General features: G+C 41.4%; 1 protein-coding gene across 1 annotated transcript in view; it reads left to right on the top strand.

The window, feature by feature from the left end:
• LOC124594380 (pseudouridine kinase-like) overlaps positions 1-22765 on the top strand; it is a 258924-nt gene that overhangs the window by 10736 nt on the left and 225423 nt on the right. The window lies entirely within an intron of this gene.

Below are 22765 nucleotides of genomic sequence, written 5' to 3'. Positions count from 1 at the left end.
CAGATAGTTCTGAGGCTTCCAATAGGTTTACTGTCGCAAGGATGGAAAGCCACACTTCAGAATAATTGAATCCAAACTGTTTTACAAGCAGTCAATGAACAAGCTACTGAATTTTTAATAACTAGATCTGTGACCAGCCATTGTGGAATTTGAGGCGACTTATAATTCTAGGCAACCTCCCTCGAAGCAACCTTAGTTTGAAGGTAACGCACATGAAATACAAATAGTCATATATTTAGTGTGCTTTATCCCACCATTGTAGAACACATTTCACATAAAGCTCCCTTACGTAGAGAACAGCCGAATTGCATCAACGACAACAGCAGTGCTAGCAGACCGAATGAGGAGGACAGATACTTCACGGATTTAAGATTTTGTAATCTTGCATTTTTTTGTGAGAAATAAATGATTTTTGATTTATTTTATTATTACCCTATTATGAGTTAGAACACAGAAGCGAAAAGAGATAAGTGCAATGACCTGCTACCGAGTCGCTGAACATTGGCGAAGTAGCACATATTCAGTGTTTTTTAGGCTTTCATATAGATAATCAGCGCGTATGTAAATTGGAAACAGCATTACACATCAGAGTAAACGCAGCTAAAGAAAGTGCCACCTCCTCAAATTTGCACTTAACTTTGACAAAATGTAGTAAAGATCACTTACTTCCATTGACTTCTAGGCGCCTAACTTTTTTTCGTACAGTACTCCATTTGTTTTATTTTTATATTTGTTTCATATCTTTTACAAAGATAGTCGAATTCTTAAGACCTCTATTCTCACTTTGGATCTCGATTAATTACCACAATGTCCAATGGTGAAGATGGCATGTAAATGCTGTTCTGATGGTGAACTGATGATGGTGAACTGATGATGGTTTTAACTATATTTTCGACGCGCTTAATATCACTTCGTGGGATTTTTGTCTTCAGCCTCTTTTCCCTTGGATCCTATATAATACTCGGGTTTTTAGGTATCAAAAACAGCGCACATTTTGCGGATTGAGGTCGGGGCAATGTGCAAGCCAGTGCGTCTCTAACACTGCGACTGAAATCTTGTAGAGCTCTACCATATGTAAACCATACGTTTATTCTTATTTTCAGGAGCACCTCCTGTAGTAGATCTAGAAGGTTGTTCTGAATGAAGTCCCTGCAGACAGTTCCTATAATACGTGCTGGGAAATGTATGGCCCTAACAGCCACTTGTAATTTGTAGAGCGCCCACGATCCCTTACCCAGGGATAAACACATTTTGCCTCACACAAGTCGATGGTAGGTAGAATGGATTGTCAAGAGCTGCGAGCGCTGAGTGAGTGAATGTGATGATAGTCTGGGCGTAGCCGACAGGAAGGGAGAGTATACCGTTGTCTGAATCGCGGGAGAAAGTATCCCGTGATGTATCGGCTGTGTGTGTCCCCATCGCCGCGCGGTCACCGCATTACCAAATCATGATTAGTGATATTACTGACGGCAGTTCAAGAAGTTTGTGGAGTGTCGAAAATTCACGCACCCGCACCGGCCACGCATTGGAGTGCAGTGAATATTGAGTATGCTAACTATTGTTATACAGTGTGAACAAATACAAAATTCTGACATCTGTGTAGATTAACCGTAATTAGAAGTGTAAGACGAAAGTAGTGTCTGTCTCAGATTGCATCTACCACAATATCGCTCAAATAGTGTAAAATATCTTGACATTGATTATTGCAAAAACCCCTTTCTGTTGTGTTTAACATTGTTCAGCAGCAGCATTCTGATTAGAAACAACTCCCAGGATAGCTAAAACCGAGTAGCACTTATCAGTTAGGTCCCGGTCACATAAAAATTAGAACTCATGCTGCTATTCGCTTATTAACAATCGACGGAATTTAATCGGGAGTAATTCAAATCCTAGCCTACATATTAATCTTAAACAAATGACTGTGTTGCAATCGGCCCATGTGTGTTGGTTGTGGAAATTGATTATGCCATCTCTTCAAAACGTTGCCTTGCCTGTGAACAAAATTGAAGAGTCAAACAATGGATTGACAATTTGTGCAATAACCCATCGGTAAAAGTTCTCCCGTGGTGCGTGAGCGGCAGACGTAAGGTCGTGTACATGTTGAAAATGATACGGATACGTGAGTTGCTCGTGAAGTATCCTTCGTGCTCAACTTGAAGATGAACCACATACCAGGGCCATTTGTCTTGCGCTGTTGCCAGGCTCTTAGACACCCCGTAGAGCGTGCTCTTCCTAGCTACGCGTACGAGCAACGCATGGTCTTCCTTGATCCATAGTTTGTGGTGCTACGAATCCTGTGTCGACAACACGGCGGTACACAGCACGAAGATTGGATAACTCGTCTGTCTTCGGCGTGGAAACGCCACCTGAATACAGCCGTGCGACTCGTGTCCCTTACCATTCGTGCGACCGTATATAAAAGTAGTGTCTGCCTGCTCACGAAATAAATGTATTGCCATGTTTGAACGGAGCACTTTCAGTTAACTCATTGCCTGTAAGACATATACACAACGGAGACGTTGAAGACGGACAAACGACGAATGTAAAAAAGTCTCCCTGTCAACTAACGCCATCTAGGTTACAATGAGTCGAACGGGTGCCTAGATAAATAAAGTTGTTTTTGTACCTGGAAAGCCGTTGAGCGTCACCTTTTGTTAATCACTCGAAAACGAAGGATTTTAGGACATACGTTTTTATTAACCTTTTCTGCTTGTTTTGGTGTAAGGAGCCATTTCCGAAAGTTTGGAAAAGTACTTTTGAGTTACCTTGTATATGCAGGGTGTCCCCCCTAAGAGAGGTCAGGCACATTTCCCCTCGTGTTTGAGCATATATTTCCGATTTCATGTTCGTGTCGTGTATCTGGAGTCAGTCCAACAATTAACTTACTGCATGTTACGTCCTTCATGCGACGCTCAGTGCCGACAGATAGCGACGGATTGTTTTACATTACAAACAAAATTATTTTAAAGTCGGAATTTTACCAGTCCATTCTAAAGTGTTCCCAAATTAGTCTAGTGCGATATTTGTTTTATCGGTGTGTGTTAATATGGACAGCAAATTAGGAAGAGTAAACAGCAACCCAACAGTGACTCAGCAGCGCTACGTGGTTGGCGGTAGCAGTCAGCGCCGGGCCAGGGCAGCGGTGCCACTGCTGGAGTACTGAGTGTTCTTGGAGTTTTACTGTCTCTGTTTATACATATTGATAAAGAGAATATCGGACTCGACTAATCTCTAACAGCTCTGTCAAATGGACACGTAAAATGCGGCTTTAAAAGTCATTTTGTTTGTTTGTAACACGAGTCAAACGAACGCTTACCAACGGCTGCGAGTGTGATGAGCACACACACATCTCACTTTCAGAGAGCGTCACAGGGAACGGTGCGAAGCCTCGCCCGTGTAGCGCTTCCACCAGCAGCAACGTGCAAGACGGCTGCTCACATGGTTGATGTACAGGATGTTTCACAATTCATGTCACACCCCTCTAGGGGCTGTAGCGAGGACTAAGTATATCAAGTTTTTCAAAAGAACTCATTTCCGGAAGCGGTTCGTTTCCGTGTTACAAGCAAAACAAAAGCTAATCAGTCGCACAGTAGATTGCTCTCACCTAGTTCGCCTGTTACGGTAGGCTACCCTCGTGATGTCGTCTGTTTTCATCTGTCATGTTTCCGTGCTTCCTGGTGATGCGTCAGTTGGCGTTACCGTGACTAGTACTGCAGTAACAGAATGCCTGAGTACACGTCCGCAGAATGTAGATATGTTGTCAATTTACGGTGAAACTCCCCGTAGTGGAAGAGCAGCTCAGTATCTGTATCACGCTGGCCGCGGTGGTCTCGCGGTTCTAGGCGCGCAGTCCGGAACCGTGCGACTGCTACGGTCGCAGGTTCGAATCCTGCCTCGGGCATGGATGTGTGTGATGTCCTTAGGTTAGTTAGGTTTAAGTAGTTCTAAGTTCTAGGGGACTGATGACCACAGCTGTTAAGTCCCATAGTGCTCAGAGCCATTTGAACCATTTTGTCTGTGTCACGAGTACTTTCAAAACCGTGTGACTCCATCTCATTCCATGCTTGCCAGAGTAGAAATACTGCGGGAAAGTGGAAAATTCACAAGCGATAAAGCGAACTGTGGTGCACCAAGAAGGCGACGCATAGTCGTATTGGAAGAAGAGGTGCTCACCAGGTTGAAGAGAATCCATCGACGAGTACTCGAGCCATTGCATGTGACTTGTATGCCTCTCACTCATTTGTCTGGCGTGTTCTGCATGAACAGTTAACTTCATCAATATCACCCACAGAAAGCACACGCCATGCTCCAGGCGGATTTTGTGTTGCTTCTCAGTTTCTGTACTTGGTTTTTAGCCCGTTGTGTAGATTTTCCTCGGTTTCCAATCAGAATTGGGTTCGTCGGCAAAGCGCATTTCAATAGGGGAAGGTGTTTTGAACACTCGAAATAACCACGTTTCGGTTCAAGAAAACCACGGAGATTTCGTCACACCTACGGCACCAATGACTGGGCAAGTATCTGTGTTGGTCGTTTGACTGGGCTGTACATCCTTCCTCCCTCTCCACCTAACGAGTACCAGGTACTTGATATTCCTGCAACAAGTGCCGGCGGAGTTTTTGTAAGATGTGCCACTGCACGTCCAGCACAAATTGCGGTTCCAGCATGATAGAGCGGCAGTACATCTTGCAGTTCGCGTCTGAAACTGTCTGAACGTAGTCTACGTTGACAGGCGTATCGTCGAGGTGGACCACAAGCTTGGCCGCCAAGACCCCAGATTTAACCAGTTGGATCTTTTTCTTGTGGTGGCCACATGAAGACTCTTATTTACAAGACCCCTGTCCAGTCTGAGGAAGACCTGGCTGCATGGATCATGGCTGCGGCAGAAGTGATTAAGCACATACCACGCATGTTAGAGTTTATGCGAACTTACTGCGCAGATACACTCTGTGCACCAAACTGCGAGGTCGTCATAACAAACAGCTGCTCTAATATCACAGTAAAAAGGAGTGAAATCTGTACATATTGTTTTCCTTGTAACATGTAAACGAACCGTTTCCAGACATGTGTTCAGAGGGAAAACCTGACCCACCAAGTCCTTTCTACGGCATCTAGAAGTGTGTAACACGAATTGTGAAACATCCTGCACTGCGTGTCTGACTCGTCGCAAACAAAAGTTCCTCAGCAGGCCACTGGTATCTCTTTTCTTTTCATTTTTTAACATTTGACGGTGAGTGAGACATTTTACACACAATACCTATTAAACATCATGCACGGAAAAACAGGATGTCGGCAGGGATCATGAAATACGTAGTGATTTGACCTGCAATTCCAGATTCCATCCGTTGCTGTGCAAGTAGCTCTCGTTCAAAGTGCATGGTCGTTACTCTTTGAATCAGAGTTCGGTTCCGCCATAGGGCTATTTTTTGTCCCCGTCGTGCTGGGTGGCAACGGCATTTGTGATACTTCTCTTGTCTTGATGACTACAACACTGACGCATATTATTTGTAGTCTATAAGAGAACAGTTGTAGTACGAGCCAACAAAAACTCAAGAGCTAAAAAAACTCAAATTTTAAACAAAATTCATCCAAGTTATTTTAAGGGGCATCCGCTTCGTAGGCGCGAGAGATTATTATTATTATTCCGAGGATTAAGCGGTTTTAGACCAATCAGTAAATCATTATTATTATTATTATTATTATTATTATTATTATTATTATTATTATTATTATTAATTACAGGATTAATTAATACAAATGTCAATTACTAACATTTTTCTGTAATCCTGTTATCTTCTCCCAAGCCTCTCTATTCAGGGCGTCCTCCTTAACGTACACTGCGATTCTTCATTACCTTGTTCATGCGTTCTTTCAGGAACGATGTGATATGCCGCGTTTACGTCTGCCAGGTGGTTTCCATTCAAAAAATTTGTTTGGCCATGGATGATCTGGCATTCTTGAAAAATGCTCATACCACTTCAATAATTTCCCGTCGATTCTATCTATCACTGTTTCATTTGCCCTCATTCTAGCTATTACTTCGTTAGCTTTTTCTCGATTCTTGGTATTCTAGCTCTCCTTCGTAAATAATCCGTTTCCACAGTTATCAGTATTCTTTTGAGGTCAGTAGTTGCATAATTTTTCTTTCGGGAAGTTCGTATTTCAAATAAAAGAGAGAGTAAGTAATCGAATAATTACTCAATTCTTTGGAACGAATGAAACAGGTAACAATAAGCTTTTTTTTTTTTTTTCAAATTACGCGGTCAAATGTAAGTGCCAAGCAAAACACTAATCATTTTGCTTTTTATTCGAGAACATTAAAACTCACTGTTGCTGTCTTTCGAAAACATACAGGTCCAAATTAAGTTGAACTATTCACAGAAGTAGCACACAGAACGGTAAATTAGGTGCAGCAGAAAAAAAAATCATTAAGATAAAACTGAGTAAGAGAGAATAAATGTCTAACGATGAGTTCGTAAATTTTGGCCTGGAAGTAAAATTACTAATATCCTGGGAAAAATAAGTTCAATTATTCAGCGTTATGGGCTGTAATAAGACGTGTCACAATATTTATTAAAATCCTTCTGTACGTGTGTAATGATCTCAAAGAGTCGAGGAGGTACGAAATTACATATTTCAACAGACAGGACAAGCGAAGAATATCGGAAATTATGTTTCGTTTCTCCTTAATTTAAGTAAAATAGAAATCAATGCTTTCGATGGTCTGTGGATACGAAACTACAGACGCCAGCTGGTGAGACGCACTACGCTTTGCTTTACTGCAATTAGAACTTGAGAAAATTTTATGTCCTGAATTGATATTGTTTTTAATTTACTCAAATAAATGCAGAGAAAAGATGCCTATTATGGGGGAGCTCGCTAATGTGACACACCTCAATACTGAATAAAGTGCTCAGTTCTATAGGGAAGTCTCAGAACTTAGTTCTCACTGCGCCTTAGGCGTAGAGCAGTGGCAATGAGACAATTACGTATCTGGATATTGTCGAGAATCCTTGATGTTGCAAGTGTCGAATTTCAAGTTGTTTTTTTTTTAGTGTATTTTCTCGTAGAGCTTTAATATCTGAAGTTGGGTAGCTGTTGCAACGACATTCATTAGATTATATCCTTCACAAACTACCCTTTCAAGCGCTATAATGTACTGGAATTCGAACCGAAGGGAGTAACTATGAGGCTATGTTTCTGGCGCCAAATGGCTTATACCTAATATTGGATACCACCGGTCTTCAAATATTCGCCGGTGTCGCGTATTAGGCGACGCTATCCCATATTAGATTATCTTCAACTTGCCGTCTTAGTAGATGGATTCAGATTCACATTTTTGCTAAGTGGTTTGACAATTTTGCGAACTTTGTGACGCCATCTGGTAATGATGCTGTTCTGTTAATACTTTATTGGTGCCATATCACATTTGTGTGGTAGGCAAAGCAAGAGAAGAGCGTGTTCACATATCTGTTTACCACTCCATTCCAAGCATGGAGTGCAGCGTCCTCTGTGTAATTCCTGGAACCCTTTAAAACGCATTGTCTCCAAGAAATAGAAACCTGGTAAGCATATAACTCAAGTCAAGTAGTAACCTCGTTTTTCATTACGAGGTAATTTGGAGAGGCCTACCTGAGAGCACCAACAATGGAAACTGCTATAAACAGCCTCCGGAAAACGGGACTCTTCCCGTGTAACTGCGTATACTAAAAGACAATGAGTGTACAATACGCCAGGAGTTTGACATGCAAGATGAAAACAACGGAGAAAATCTGAATCGAATGGTATCGGGTCAGCTCCCAAAATCAGAAAGCAACATCAGAAGCTGACAGCTACAGTAAAATTAGTACATTCCGGATCTGTTCAGTAGGTAAATTCGTCTCAATAGAGTGAATGTTTGAAACAATTCAAAGAGAAGAAAGTTATAGTTCAATCAAAGAAGGGTAGCGAAAGTTTTGTTCTTGAAAAAGATAAACACAGGAAACAATCTTTCATTCCTTCAAAGTCTAATACAAATTTAAATGACAATGCTGCAGATGTAGGAACTGGAGAAGAAGAAAACAATGAATGCATATTCTGCAGTGATCGTTTCTCTGAAGATTAGTGTAGAGAAATGAGCACAGTGAATGGAATACTGTTCTTGGACTTCCAAAGAATATTTACTTGGCACACACACACACACACACACACACACACACACACACACACACACACACACACACACACACACAAATTACAACAAATGTTGTAAAATAAAGTGAGACAAGGAAAGTTTCGTGAGGAACACGCACAATAGGCATGGCCTCCTCAGACGAGGCATGGAAGCGGGCAGTCCTGCTGTAAGTCGGCAGAGCGTTTCATCGAGTGCGGCATACCTCGGCTACATTCGTTTTACGCTTCCAACATAAAGTGAGATGAAAAGTCATGGGATAGGGATATGCACATACACAGCTGGCGGTGCACAAGGTATAAAAGGGCAATGCGTAGGCGGAGCAGTAGTTTGTACTCAGGTGATTCATGTGAAAAGGTTTCCGACGTGATTATGGCCGCACGACGGGAATTAACAGACTATGAGCGCGAAACTGTAGTTGGGCAAGACGCATGGGTCATTTCATTTCCGAAATTGTTAGGGAATTTAGAACTCCGAGATCCACAGTGTCAAGAATGTGCCGAGCATGCTGAATTTCAGGTGTTACCTCTCACCATAGACAAAGCATTGGCTTACGGCCTTCACTTCACGATCGAGAGCAGCGCCGTTTGCGTAGAGCTGTCAGTGCTAGCCGGCCGAAGTGGCCGTGCGGTTAAAGGCGCTGCAGTCTGGAACCGCAAGACCGCTACGGTCGCAGGTTCGAATCCTGCCTCGGGCATGGATGTTTGTCATGTCCTTAGGTTAGTTAGGTTTAAATAGTTCTAAGTTCTAGGGGACTGATGACCTCAGCAGTTGAGTCCCATAGTGCTCAGAGCCATTTGAACCATTTTTGTCAATGCTAACAGACAAGCAACAATGCGTGAAATAACCACAGAAGTGAATGTAGGACGTACGACGATCGTATTCGTTATAATAGTGCGCGGCGTAATTTGTTGTTAATGGGCTATGGCAGCAGACGACAGATGCGAGTGCCTTTGCTAACAGCACAACATCGTCTGCAGCGCCTTTCTACGGCTCATAGCCGTATCGGTTGGACCATAGACGACTGAGAAAACATGGCCTCATCCGATGAGTCCCGATTCCAGCTGGTGAGAGCTTATGGTAGGGTTAGTGTGTGCCGCAGACCCCACGAAGCCATGAACCCAAGTCGTCAACAAGGCACTGTGCAAGTTGTTGGTGACTCCATAATAATGCGGACTGCGTTACATCGATTATATTGCGTCCTCTGTCCAACAGAACCAGCTGAGACCACTTGCAAGCCAATCTTGGACTTAATGTTCCCAAACGACGATGGAATTTTTATGGATGACAGTGCACCATGTCACCGGGCCACAGTTGTTCGATTGGTGTGAAGAACATTTTGGACAATACGAGCAAATGATTTGGCCACCTAGATCGCACGACATGAATCCGATCGAACATTTATGGGACATAACCGGGAGGTCAGTTCGTGCACAAAATCCTGCACCGGCAACACTTTTGCAGTTATGGACGACTATAGAGGCAGCCTGGCTTAATATTTCTGCAGGGGACGTCCAACGACTTGAGTCCATGCCAGGTTGAGCTGCAGCACTGCGCCGGGAAAAAGGAGGTCCGAAATGGTATTTGGAGGTACCCCATTAGTTTTGTCGCACCAGTGTACCAAACAGACAACACAGTCTAAGAAAAGCAAATGGTATGCGGGAACGGGAGTCCTTTATCACTGCAGTGGAACTCCACAGCCTGAAACCTTCCAATGCTGTTACACAGCTACCCCGTAACTGCACAGATTCGCTTTTTTTTTCCAAATAGGTAAGTGTTATAATGTATGTATGAAACAATGTGCTGTAATTATACGCAGACAAAAAACCTAAAACGTCTGTAAGCAAAATCATTACAATATGAAGGGAACAGACACACGTCACGTTGCTGTTGCCAGTGTTTATTGCATTAGCACTGGTGCGAGCTGTACACAACCGAAGATACCAGAGATTATCAAGGCATGCGAATAGTTTGGTTTCGTCGACTGTACATGATTATCTTCCATGTAACTCTGGATTTGGGGCTATCGATAGTCTGTCTCCTCCTCCTCCTCTAGAAGTCTCGAAACACTTTTATTTAAATGGACTCGCAACCACTTTATTTAATAAATAGCATTTATTTTCTTCGCATGAATGTAAAATAAATTCCTCTATAACTTATGGAAGACATTATGCGATGTCCGTAGTTCTCGGTCTGTAGCTTTTCAGTTGCAAAAACAAAAACAGAACAACACCACTAACTTCTGACATTCTTAATAAACCAGCGACCAGGCTCCGCACTGCATTATGCTGTCCGCTTCTCAACCTCAAATCAAGTAAAATCGCTCCGCTCAAACAAATTTGAAAATATTCGCGCAGTTAGTTCGCGATTAGATACTTTACAGCATGTAAGTCGCTGGCTTTCGCCTTCGATCCTACAGTAATTTCTTATTTATGGAACGAATCTTCCTCGAGTCTAACACCGATAGCGAAACACCTCCTGAATAATAATAATCACGTGGCAAATTCCGTTTCAAAAAAGTGTATTTGTTTTTTACGCCGCACCCATAAAAGTTAGACGCCCCAAAGAGCCGACGAAGCCTGAAATGTTACGTATAATCTGAGCTGATACTGCCTGAGCAATTACTAGATGTGCGTAATAATATAAAAAGGAGACGAAAATAACGCGGTAACAATTTGATAACAGCTACACTAAGATCTGGTTTTACCGATGTTACTAGACTTACGCCATAACATAGTGTTAGGTTTCCTCAACAGAAGACTAATGTCAAACTAATTGCGTATGTGCTGCGAGCAGAAGACAGTGAGCCAAGGATGTCTGAAATGGGACCACATCTTTGAGCAAACGCAAGCTATGCAGAGGTGTTACTGGAATTGCGAAATACGTTACAGACATACGACGACAAGAGAAGAAAGAGTTCGAAACTCAGCCAACAAAAAGTAAACAATTCACCAACTACGACACAAGAGCCGGCTCTGCAACCTACAAAACCGAAATCTGCGGAGAACCAAATTAAGGGTATGAATACGGAAGTTTCAAGAAATAAGACATTTTCTGCTTTTCCGTTATTACCAGTACTGCCTCGTGGCCATTAAGTTTTCAGCAACATGAACACCAACCAAGAACGGCCCTACTGAACAAGCACGTGGAGTGTTGCTCGAGAAATGGGTGTAAGCCATTCCACGGTTGGCGTGTATGGAATGAAGTTGACTTGCACACTTACCGCCCTCAGACAATTCGACCTCTTAACCCATTTGATATTCCGTGTCACGTTGACTTCTGCCATTGGTTTTGCACCTGAATTCCCACGCTTTGTAGTTGTTACGTATAAGGCATCCTTTACGAGTAAAGGTCTGTTAAACAGACGCAATCAACATGTGGGGGCAGGGGAAAATCTGCACGCCTCATTTGCTCATGGTCACCAAGAGCGCTTTGCCGTCAACGTTTGGGCTAGTTCGATAGGCATAATCTGGTTGGTCTATGCATGCTCCTCTGACGACTGAATGACAACAGATTCTTGATTTTCTTAAAGAAAACACTGTCAGAGTTATTGAAACATGTCACAGTGAACATGCACCAGCGCATGTGGTACCAACATGATGGCGCATCGGCGCACTTCGCTCATGCGGTATGAAGTCATTTGGATAAGACCTTTGGTGCGAACTGGATAGGGCGCGGTAACTTAAAAATTTTACGTCGGGAAAACAAAGGTCAAATGTTAAATATCCTAAAAGAGGTAAAACTATGCGAGCCATCAAGCGCCTTCCCTATCATACCCTACATGGACAAACTGAATTAAGGCACCGTAGCATCTTGGCAAATTTTGAGCGTCTCAGTAAAAGTTTTCATGATGCTCTGTTCTTTCATTTTCCCCCTTAGCCTTTCCCATTTTCTCTCTCCACCCCTCAGCCCCCCTCTGTCCTTAACCCCGTCACTCCACGCTCTTTTCTTCTCTTAATGCGTTATACGGTCCTCGGTGTTTCCCAGGGACACATCTAGATTTCTTACGTGCCATGCTTTCAAGCACATTTTAATTTTTTTTTTAAATTGTATATTCTGAGGTCATTAGATCTTTCTGAATCGTGAAAAATCGTTGGTTTTGGAAATAATTTTATAATTTATATGTTATATTTTAAAGTTGAGGATATTGTTATTAATTTCAGCTAGATCTATTTTTCTTTCCGTAATGTATGCCTCTAGTGGTCGTAATTTCAGTAATTAAACGCCTTTAGTTGATGTTTTTCTTAGGCTAACACCACTGAATAGGCGTTATTAGAGATACGTTTTAATACAGATTAACTGTCACTGTTATATTTTTCATATAAGTTTTAAGATATTGTATTCGGACATCCTAACTTTACCTGTTTCATCTGCGCATGCCCGAGCCCTCAGCAGGTTAGCTGTGTACTTTCTCGGTGTCAGTATCTCACAGTACGCGGTCACGTCCTGTGTTCCGAGAATACGCATATGCTGGAGAGGTTTGTGTTTCTTTTATGTATGTGTTTCCTTGTCTGTTAATAATCCACTTCCTTGACGTAAGCCATCCAGTTCATGGGCTATTGGGTCACTTCGCTGTAAGCTCCCCCCCGCTCTTCTTTAAAGTAACCGCTCATCAGGTCCTGATATGGTTCTCTTAACGTACTTCGGCCGGGAAGTAATCTGTTTAGGCTCTACAGACCATTTTGGACTTGGGATCCCTACATATAACTGATTTTGATTCATTGACGTTGCGCCAAGTAGCGGTTTATTAGTTTCGCCAGACAACGAATGTTGGGTTCCATGTTCTGTACTTTAGCTCTTATGATTTAGTTACACGAGCACAATTTTCTTTATTTCATATGTTCTTTATAAGTTCTTTAATTTTTTTCATATTTGTGGATATTTTAATGTCAGTTACTACTTCATAATTCATTGTTGTGCGCATAACTCCTAAGTTTGTCGTTTTCAGTTCCAGGAAACCGGTTGTGATCTCACAATAAAAAGATTAAATATAGCTGAAGCGGCAACTCAGTCCCCAAGATGTTTATTTTAAAGTAATCACTGAAGGAAACTGTGTTACTAGTAGCTATGACTTGGAAAATGATAGCTTATAATTAATATTTTAGTTTCCCTTAGGATAAACAAAGATTGCAAAGACTGTAGCAGAAACTAGAAACGAACGAATTTCCTCCCTAAAAACGTCTCGAAGGATGATAAACAGGTAATTTGCTACAATTCATTGCTAAAAATTGATTCTTTCGGGCCGCTTTTGCTTTCTAGGAAATGATTTCAAATACCACTACCACATAATTTAATAAAACAGATACTCGGCAATACGATAAAGATTAGCACAAAACTTCAAAAATAGTAGTGGCTATTCCTCCTCTTCCCACAGCAAAAACCTACATCTGAACGATAACTGGGACCCAGATACCACAATTACTGAAGGGCATCCACAGCTCAGATTCACGTTACCTCGAAACTCCGTTGCTGTTGCACAACCTTCTGCAGTTTTTCCTACACATTTACTACTGTAAGTCTAATAAAAATAAATCATAATTGAGAAATATTAGTAAATTCAGATATATCGATGGAAGAAAATGTACAACAGAAATTAAATGTATCATTGCTGTATATATACTCGTACTTTCCAAAGAAATTGAAAGTAAACAAAATCTGCATCTTGCAGTTCGTGACAGCTACTGTAGAGCTAGAGGCTTACTCTTGAGGTGTATTTTTGTTCTCGTGAATGTGATTTGTAATAATGGTTCAGTTGAGTGGGATCAAGATTTTCGTCTTTCTTGCTTATTTATTTATTTATTTATTTCTTACCTGTTAATTTTCGTTTGTAGCGCGATTCCAATTCTTTTATCTTTGCTTTCGGTTTGTTCTGCTGGAATGTGGTAGTAGTTTTCCAAGTAAGTTGTTCTTTTCTTTTTTTTTCTTTGGGGGAGGTCTGGCATCCCTGTCTTCGATTTTAGCTATGTAATTCAAGCCAAATATTCGATTGCATTTATTCTCTCCATCTTTTGTTCCCTTTAGTCTAGAGGAAATCGTCTGTGCAATTGTTCGCATGTGTGGTTTTTTTGTGGTATGTCTGGTATTTCTGTTTTCGTTGGAGCTATGTAAGTCAACCGACAAATTCGATTCCAGTCTTGAGATTCATGTATTTCTTTGTTCGGTCTGTTCTGGAAAAATTCGTGTGTTCAATTTTTTGATTATCTTGTTATTTGTTGGGGGGGGGGGTGCCTGGTATCGCTATCTTCGTTTCCGATTTTGTTTCCTATATTATTTCGTTCCGTTTATTCTAAAGAAATTCATGTGCCTGAATTTTCGATATTTTTGGTTGCCCTGGAATTATCTTGGCTTTATTAGCTTCTTTGTTTTAGTTTGGTTTGTCTACCTTCCCCCCCCCCCCCCCCAAAAAAAAACACTTATTCCCGGAGTTGTTCCATAATTTCAGTTTATTATCTGACTGAAATATTTCAAGTGTTTTTTATGTTTGTCTTCAACCGTAAATACCTATATTGTGGTCGCCGTTTTGAATGCCCTGCAACTAAATGTTGTCTGTGGTTGTCTTATAACTCGTGTAAACTATGCTCTTTACTTCAAATTTGACGCCATCGGACAGAATCAGACTTTGCTCTATTCCCGACCTTGAATAATACGACTACCCCAAGTGTGTAACCCGACACCGGAAGTCTTTGCCAGTGACCTTGGGATAAGATCGTCATCTTGGCTTGAACTCCCCATGTTTGCCTATTGTCCCTTTAAATCGCGCCCCTTTACATCCTGTTTTGAGGTCAGTGTCTACTTAAATAAAAAACCGGCAATACTACAATACTATCGACAGCTAGAACCTTCTGAAGAGACCTGTAACTTCAGTTAGTCGGATAATGTTGAGACGTGCGTATTTCCTCTTTCCATGCTCACCATTTAGGATCAGAGTGAGACTCTTCAAATTGCAATTAATATGGAGAAGACGACGGGCATCCAAACCACTTCATATTGCTGTGTTCTAAATATGCCTGTGAAATACTGAAATATTAATCATATTGAATGGCTTTATTATTTTCAGCAAAAGCCTATAAAATTAAATTTTAAAAAAATATGCAACGGTACTCATAATTAAATATACAAATGCGAAAGACTCATGGGAACACTAAATTCTCAGATTTTGTAAGAGTATTCTGTGACTGTTGAGAATAATAATTATTCCGTGGTGAGCTGGCGGATGGGACATAATATCGGAGCCATTGTACAGAGAGTCGGGACTGCATTGGAATTAAACAGAGCTATTTCAACCAAACAAGAGTATATTACATTATTTAACATTGAACAGTAATAAGTGAAGTAGTAAACTCACAGGAAGAAGAGGCAGACGAGCGACTGTCCAGCATCTCGACGGATGCCAGGTAAATTAATGTCGTTGTTATTTTATCAATTTACGGACAATTCTGCATCGTACTGTTTAGTTGAATGGTTTCATTATGCTCAGCGTCTGACAAAAGAATTCGTCCGCTTTTTATTCAAGAGCGAATTTATTAATCCACCTTTTTTAATCCATTGTAGCCGCTGTAGTACACTGTACAGGTTTCCAGAAAATTTCTAAGAATGATTGCCTATCGAAGTCGCAGGGTCCAACAGATACATATCGAACGTGCGATCGTAAATCGATCATGCAACTCTGGTGGCGGGCGTTATGAGTATGTTTACTGTATTCACTACAGCAATGATAAAAGAAAAGCGTTATAAAAATACTTGTAATTGCAAAGGAGACGACTTACCTTACTCGTCGTCGGTGTTGTCGTCATGTTAAAATCCATTACGGCGATCTGGATGGATAATTTTGAAGAGTGGAACCATGTATTCTTGCTGATACTCGATCGTTTTCTGCACTGTTCACAATGAAATTGTAACGGTGTTTCAGCATCTAAACTGTTTTGACGAAGTTTTACACACTTCGTACTACCAGTGTCTACACAGTCCCTTCTTTCCTTGTCCGGTAGTACTCCATTATTGCGACAAAAAGTCAAACAATTTTATATGCTGCATAAACAAGGAATTAGATTTATCCATGAGAGAGAATCCGCCAAAGAAACATCAATAACACCAGACGTTCCACTCACTAACGACATAAATAGGCTGGGTTTCCCTAGAAACTCACAAATAATTAGCGGAGGTATGTAATTTAGAGCAACTACGGGAACAACGGGAAACAGATAAAAATGACGATCACAAATAATTGATCACAACGCCCGCCACCGGAGCCGCGTGATCGATTTAAAATCGCACGTTCGATATGTATCGTTTGGACGTGACTTCGATAGGCAATCATTCTTAGAAATTGCCGATTTCCAGAATGAATCTTCACCCTATAGCGGAGCGTGAGCTGATTTGAAACTTCCTGGCAGATTAGAGCTGTGTGCCAGATAGGGATTCAAATCCTGGTACCTACCTTAGCCTTTAGCGGGTAAGTTGTATACGGACTGAGCCATCCAATCCTGGTTCTAGATCGGACGTAAGTCGTGTTTGGGTAGCTCAGTCGGTATAGCACATCCTTTACAACGGCAAAGGTCCCAAGTTCGAGTCCCGGCCCGGCACACTGTACAAGTTGTAGATGATAATTTGCCTCGTGTACTCTATTCGTGATAACTTCACACTATCAAAAGGCATATTTCAGGCAACAGTGTCAAAGATTTTCTGTAGCTACAAATATTGTTGATTTTCCTAAGAAGGGACCGGTTAGTAGGACATGTTCTGAGGCATCAAGGGATCACAAATTTAGCATTGGAGGGCAGCGTGGAGGGTAAAAATCGTAGAGGGAGACAAGAGATGAATACACTAAGCAGATTCAGAAGGATGTGGGTTGCAGTAAGTATTGGGAGATGAAGCAGCTTGCACAGGATAGGGTAGCATGGAGAGCTGCATCAAACCAGTCTCAGGACTGAAGACAACAACAACAACAACAACAACAACAACAACAATAGGTTGTGGGACCAGCATTGCTTCGCGCATCTATTTTTCACCGTTACCCAACTGATCTCTCTGCACTCCCCCCTCCCCCCCCTCTTCTCTACTGTCAGTCATTCCACCCTTCAGTAGGTGATTCATGTTAATATTTTACAATCATGACTTACTAAATTGATGAATTATAAGGCGCTAATCTGAGGGCGTTGCTGCAGCGTGTATGCAAAGGAGTGCAACTCCGATACCCATACATAATCACCGACATGGAGGCAAGAAATTAGTGTGACGTTCATGTCTCTTTGGTGTGTGTGTGTGTGTGTGTGTGTGTGTGTGTGTGTGTGTGTGTGTGTGTGCTTTAGATGCGGAAACCTAAACTATGGCGATGTTGTTAACAAATGGGTCCAAACAGGACCATGTACTGTCACTCTTTTCTCGGCATCAGAAGGACAGCCACCGGTAGGCATCCATCGGAGAATGAATGTTTGTCAAAAACCACCATCCTGGAAAATTCTGACAATACTGTTACACCATAACGCGTGTCCCCATATAGCAAATGACAAACGCAGAAGCTGCGCCAACTCGAATGGGGGATACTCGAACGTCCACCCTATATATCTCCCCATGCCATTGTCACCCTTTTGGTGCCTTAAAAAAGGCCTTGAAGGGTCGAAGATTCCTGTGGGACAAAGACGTGCAGCAGACAGTTCCGTACTTCTACACGCAGCAGGACACACTGTAAGCGTAACTGGTATTTTCAACCTGGTGCTTCGGTGGGATAATTGTCTTAGTGTTCACGGCGATTTTGCCCGATTGGCATATCGATTCCGGACTGTGCGGACATCGAACGGAAACTTTCTGATCGCCCCCCTTACAATAGTACATCCGTTAGCAATTGCCCTCTTTGTTACTGAAATAATTACGTAAGTCAGTTCTTCAAGAATGTAAGAACAACTGATCTAAAACAGCATAATATTACAATTTAAGAGGCTTTTTGGGTGGAGGAGAGGATGGTAGAAGAATGAGGAAGAGGTGCAAAATAAAAAAACTCGTATGATAGTAAAATATCTAAAACCAGACTTCTACGACGAACATTTCAAACTGATTCATTGTTCATCATATGCTTATGCAAATATATGGCTGCCAGCGTTGCTACCCTTCACACGATCACAACGAAATTCGCTGCATAAGTGGTGTAAGCCGATGAAATGCATAGCGAACTGTCAAGGCTTCGGAGAGGAAACTGTAAAATGTACATTCCAAGACTATAGCACGGGATGAATGAGGACAGTTCGGATCGATGCCTTCAGTCCTTCGACTGACTTGAACACATGATTCGCGAGAACACGCAAGGAAAACACATTTTCAGACGAGGCGCAGTTCAGAATGAACAGTAATGTAAATAGCTACAATTCTGCATATAAGATTTTTTGTACAAAGAAGTGAGTGTACCAGCGGTTAATTTGTTGAATGGTTAGCAATCACACGGTTTCATTCGTGCGTTATCGTTTGAGGGCTCCCTTACGAGGTATGACTATTTCGACATACTGCGACCATTAATTCTTTCTTCCATTGTAAACTTATTAGCAGATAATCAAAAGAGATGCAACACAGGTCTACTTGTATGTCACTAGATGTTCGATGGATTGGTCGCCGAGGTTATTATTAAATACACTTCAATCTTTAGAGACCTAGCACCTTTAGACTTCTAAATGTAAGGGAATCTTTAAGGAGAAGTTTATACGAGGGTGGAACTTTAATAGTGGCAACTATTTATCTGCAGCTCGTACAAAATATATGTGTTTCAAAGTCGTCCAGCAAAAATATGGTCAGGTCCTGCAGAAAGTGTCATCACTTCTGGCCCTATGCTGTTCATTTTTGGAATACAACTTACGACCTTCTTAGAGATTGAAGTGCAGGACCTGACCATTTTACAGGACAATGCTCAAGCACGTACATTGCAAGCTGTTACTGATTTGAGTGATGGGGCTGCTAAGTGCTATACCACCTACTGCACTCCCCCGACTTAGTCCCTCGTGGGTTCAATTCGATTTCTAAACTGAAGAAAACACCTCACGGCATTCACTTCAGGGCTGCTACAAATTCGTCGGGCAATAGGCCGCGTCGCTCAAACTGTCAACACAACTGGCACTGCTAAGAGTATCCAATGACTTCCACATCGCTGGCAACGGGTTACACACAATGCTGGTGACTACTTTGAAGGTCAGAAAAACTGTGAAACACGTGTGCTGTAAATAAATAGTTGCCACTATTAAAGTTCCAACCCTCGCAAATACATTTGTAGTTGCTTCGAGAAAGCATCGACGTATCACGTGCGCTCATCACAGAGGATATTTTGATAATCGAGCAAGACAAGAATGGTTTACACATGCTTTTATTTCAAACATTGTGATTATCAATACAAGAGTAAATTTAACTGGTTTTCGCTCTTTTTAGCTACGTCATACTTACTAACTTCATCAAAATAAGAAGGAACATTGAATAAGAGTGATGTGGCTGCGAAACACACAAAGAGGCGAAGGTAGGACTTAACGCTTCGTGAGTATCGCACTTTTGCTGTGGTACTGTTTTGTAACAGACTAAACGAACATGACGAAGGCAGTGTATCTGTTGCCATGGAACAACGCAATTTGTGACGAAATTTCTTATGAACATCGGCGCGAATTCCGCTGAAATTTGGAGAAAAATCTCATCATAGTTGGCCGTATAAACGCTGTCAAGTGCAAAAACATAATAATGGTATGAGATGTTTTGTGTGCATCTTTTTACAATTGTTATCACCCCTCAAAATTTAGAGAGAGTATAACAATTGTTCTTGAAAACCTCAAATACAGGTACACAGTGTTGCATAGGTTTGTCAGTTGGGAAATGTGAAGACCATCGTTGTGCAAGAGCATACCATTTTTCACCATCTGTGATCTAGATGGATACATTACTATACCTTATGAAGCAACATAGCATGGTGTCATGGACATTTCCTGTCACCCAAGGAAGTTTCATCAGACAGTCTCCTGGCACGTGAAAGGTATTTTCGATGCTGACATTTTCATGACAAGACACTACATTAATGCGGAATATTGCTTAGGGGTGCTTTAAAATATGTCATTGGGAAGAAAAGGATGGGAATTCTGCATCGGGATTTATCTCAAAGGTAACGCCTGTTTATACGGTGCTCAGGTCGTACGGCTACAACAGCAAATGGTGTGTGTTGAAGCGGGAGCCTTTTCCCCATCCTCCTCACTGTTCAGACCTCGCCTCCCCCTTAATGACTACTTGTTTGGAGCTCTGAAAAAGCACTAAGAAGAGAAGAATTTCGCAACCTGTAAAGCACAAGATTAGCTCTTACTTGATGCATTATGGATATCTCGGCCGGCCGCGGTGACCGTGCGGTTATAGGCGCTTCAGTCCGGAACCGCGAGACTGCTACGGTCGCAGGTTCGAATCCTGCCTCGGGCATGGATGTGTGTGATGTCTTTAGGTTAGTTATGTTTAAGTAGTTCTAAGTTCTAGGGGACTGATGACCTCAGATGTTAAGTCCCATAGTGCTCAGAGCCATTTGAACCATGGATATCTCGGTCGGTAACAGCATTGCTAGCGAAAGGCACAGCTATAATTTAATAGGATGTTCCTTCTCGTAATCTTATCTACTTACAACACTAACCCCAAAAATATTTCTTAAGATAGTTTATTAACAATGTAAAACTAGTTACTTGTAATGCGGTATCCAAACATCACAAGTCGCAGAGAAAGAAACACGATTTTAACAGGATCTTCACAACTACTGTGAAAGTAGATTTTTGTGCGAGAACAAGATCAGCATTTAATAGAATTTATGAGGGTACGCTTTTCTGTCACGTGTCTCATATATTCTAGGCGCTGAATTAGTTAAGTTAATATTTTTCTCGCAATGTTTCAAAGGTAAAAGTCTCTTCTCAGACAATTTTAGCACCGGAAATGTCTTATCATGTAGTCGCACTACTCGTTTTTGCAAATCAGTAGGTTCATTAGTGTTCAGAAAAACATTGCACAAAAACTCGTTTTCAATTTCAGAATATTAAGAGTTCTTGGAAACAGAACCGTTACCTTATGTATTATGCCATCAATAACATTAAACTTAGGTAGTCAAATCTAACAAAATGTCGTATGCAAAATATTGGAGAGTTTTGGTGAAGGATAATAATAGCCAACCGGTTGCACAAATTTTATTGAATTCACCTGGTTTCGATACCAACTAACGATATCTTCATCAGAATATGTTAGTTACCTATAAAAATTTGTAGTCAACATAGAAGAATAACAAACATATCAGAATCCTTAAGTAGTCACTAGAAGTATTAAAAACAGAACAAGTTTTGCAAACGTAGGTTCACACTGCATGCAGAGATAAGACCATATGAGCTTGAAGTGCTCAGGTCAAACAAGTGAAATTCATCTTGTGAAGCTAACGTTAAAACCGAGCCGCTAGGACTGATGATATGCGGGCAGTATATCGAGGCAGTCGACCGCCACCGTAAACAAACTAGATCTGACGGCTGTCCGCGGAGTGAGGAGCACCGCCTCCCTATCGAAGGGCTGCCATTCCTATGCCCGCGTTCTGTACTTCGACGAAAGCAGAACTGACATAACGGTCAAGATGATCGCCGATTCCTTTTCTTGTGGCGAGGTCTCTTTAGAGTCCCTTCACGCACGAGGATTAGTCTCTTCACTTATTTCAAAATTAGAAAAAACAGTCCACAAAGCAAAGCAAATAGAAGACACAAAGCATTTGGTAGTGGCTACAACACAATTGTTCGCTGCGGTTAGCAGTGGTAGTTCAGGACCGAACACTACCGGTATCTTACGCAACCATAGTTCAAAACAACCCCACCTAAAACTGCCACGTTAGTGTGTCCGTTTGTCAACTGCTTACGCCGCTATGTGGAAACAGGAAACATTCAGCCATTCATCGGGCTGTTCCAATATATTTACCACCTAAAAACCTTAGCTGATAGGAATAACTATACTGGTTAATTGTTATGTACCTTCCTTTAACAATACCTTCAAGTTAAACACAACAGCGGAGTCACTGTTTTACGAATATTGCTAATAATGACAGTGACGAAATCTTTTTTTTTTTTCTTTCAGTACAATACGTAGGTACCAGTTCCTACAGAATTCGTCTGCTACAATACAGATGTTGATACAAAGCTGTCTTTTTCACTAATAATATTTTGCAAAAAAATCTAATTCACTGTTTGACATCTTCGATTACGTTTTACGTAATTCAGGAGTCTCTGAAATCACCTGTGATGATTGCCCAGTTTATTACATTAGTCAGACCGGAAGAGCCATCAGTATCAGAGACAAAGAGCATTTATTAGGAAGAGAGGGTACCAGTAAGCGTAATTCGTCCTTTGCGTATCATTTGCTTTTTACAGGCCACAAACCGATGTCTAAGTTACTACGCAACATAAAGAAAAGAACTGGAAATTTTAAAGCATATGTCTGTCAATGATGGTCACATTCTCAGTGAACAGCTACAGTTGCGGAATAATTTATTTAACGCCTTCAAACAGCTGTTCGCAGCTATTTGATATACTGTCGTTCTTTGGCTGAACGTCTTTACACGTAGTTCTCAGTCATCATCTGACT

Source organism: Schistocerca americana, chromosome 2 (assembly GCF_021461395.2).
Source record: "Schistocerca americana isolate TAMUIC-IGC-003095 chromosome 2, iqSchAmer2.1, whole genome shotgun sequence".
Lineage (NCBI taxonomy): Eukaryota > Metazoa > Arthropoda > Insecta > Orthoptera > Acrididae > Schistocerca > Schistocerca americana.
The sequence above is the reverse complement of the archived record's forward strand: the minus strand, read 5'-3'. Positions and strand labels throughout refer to the sequence as shown.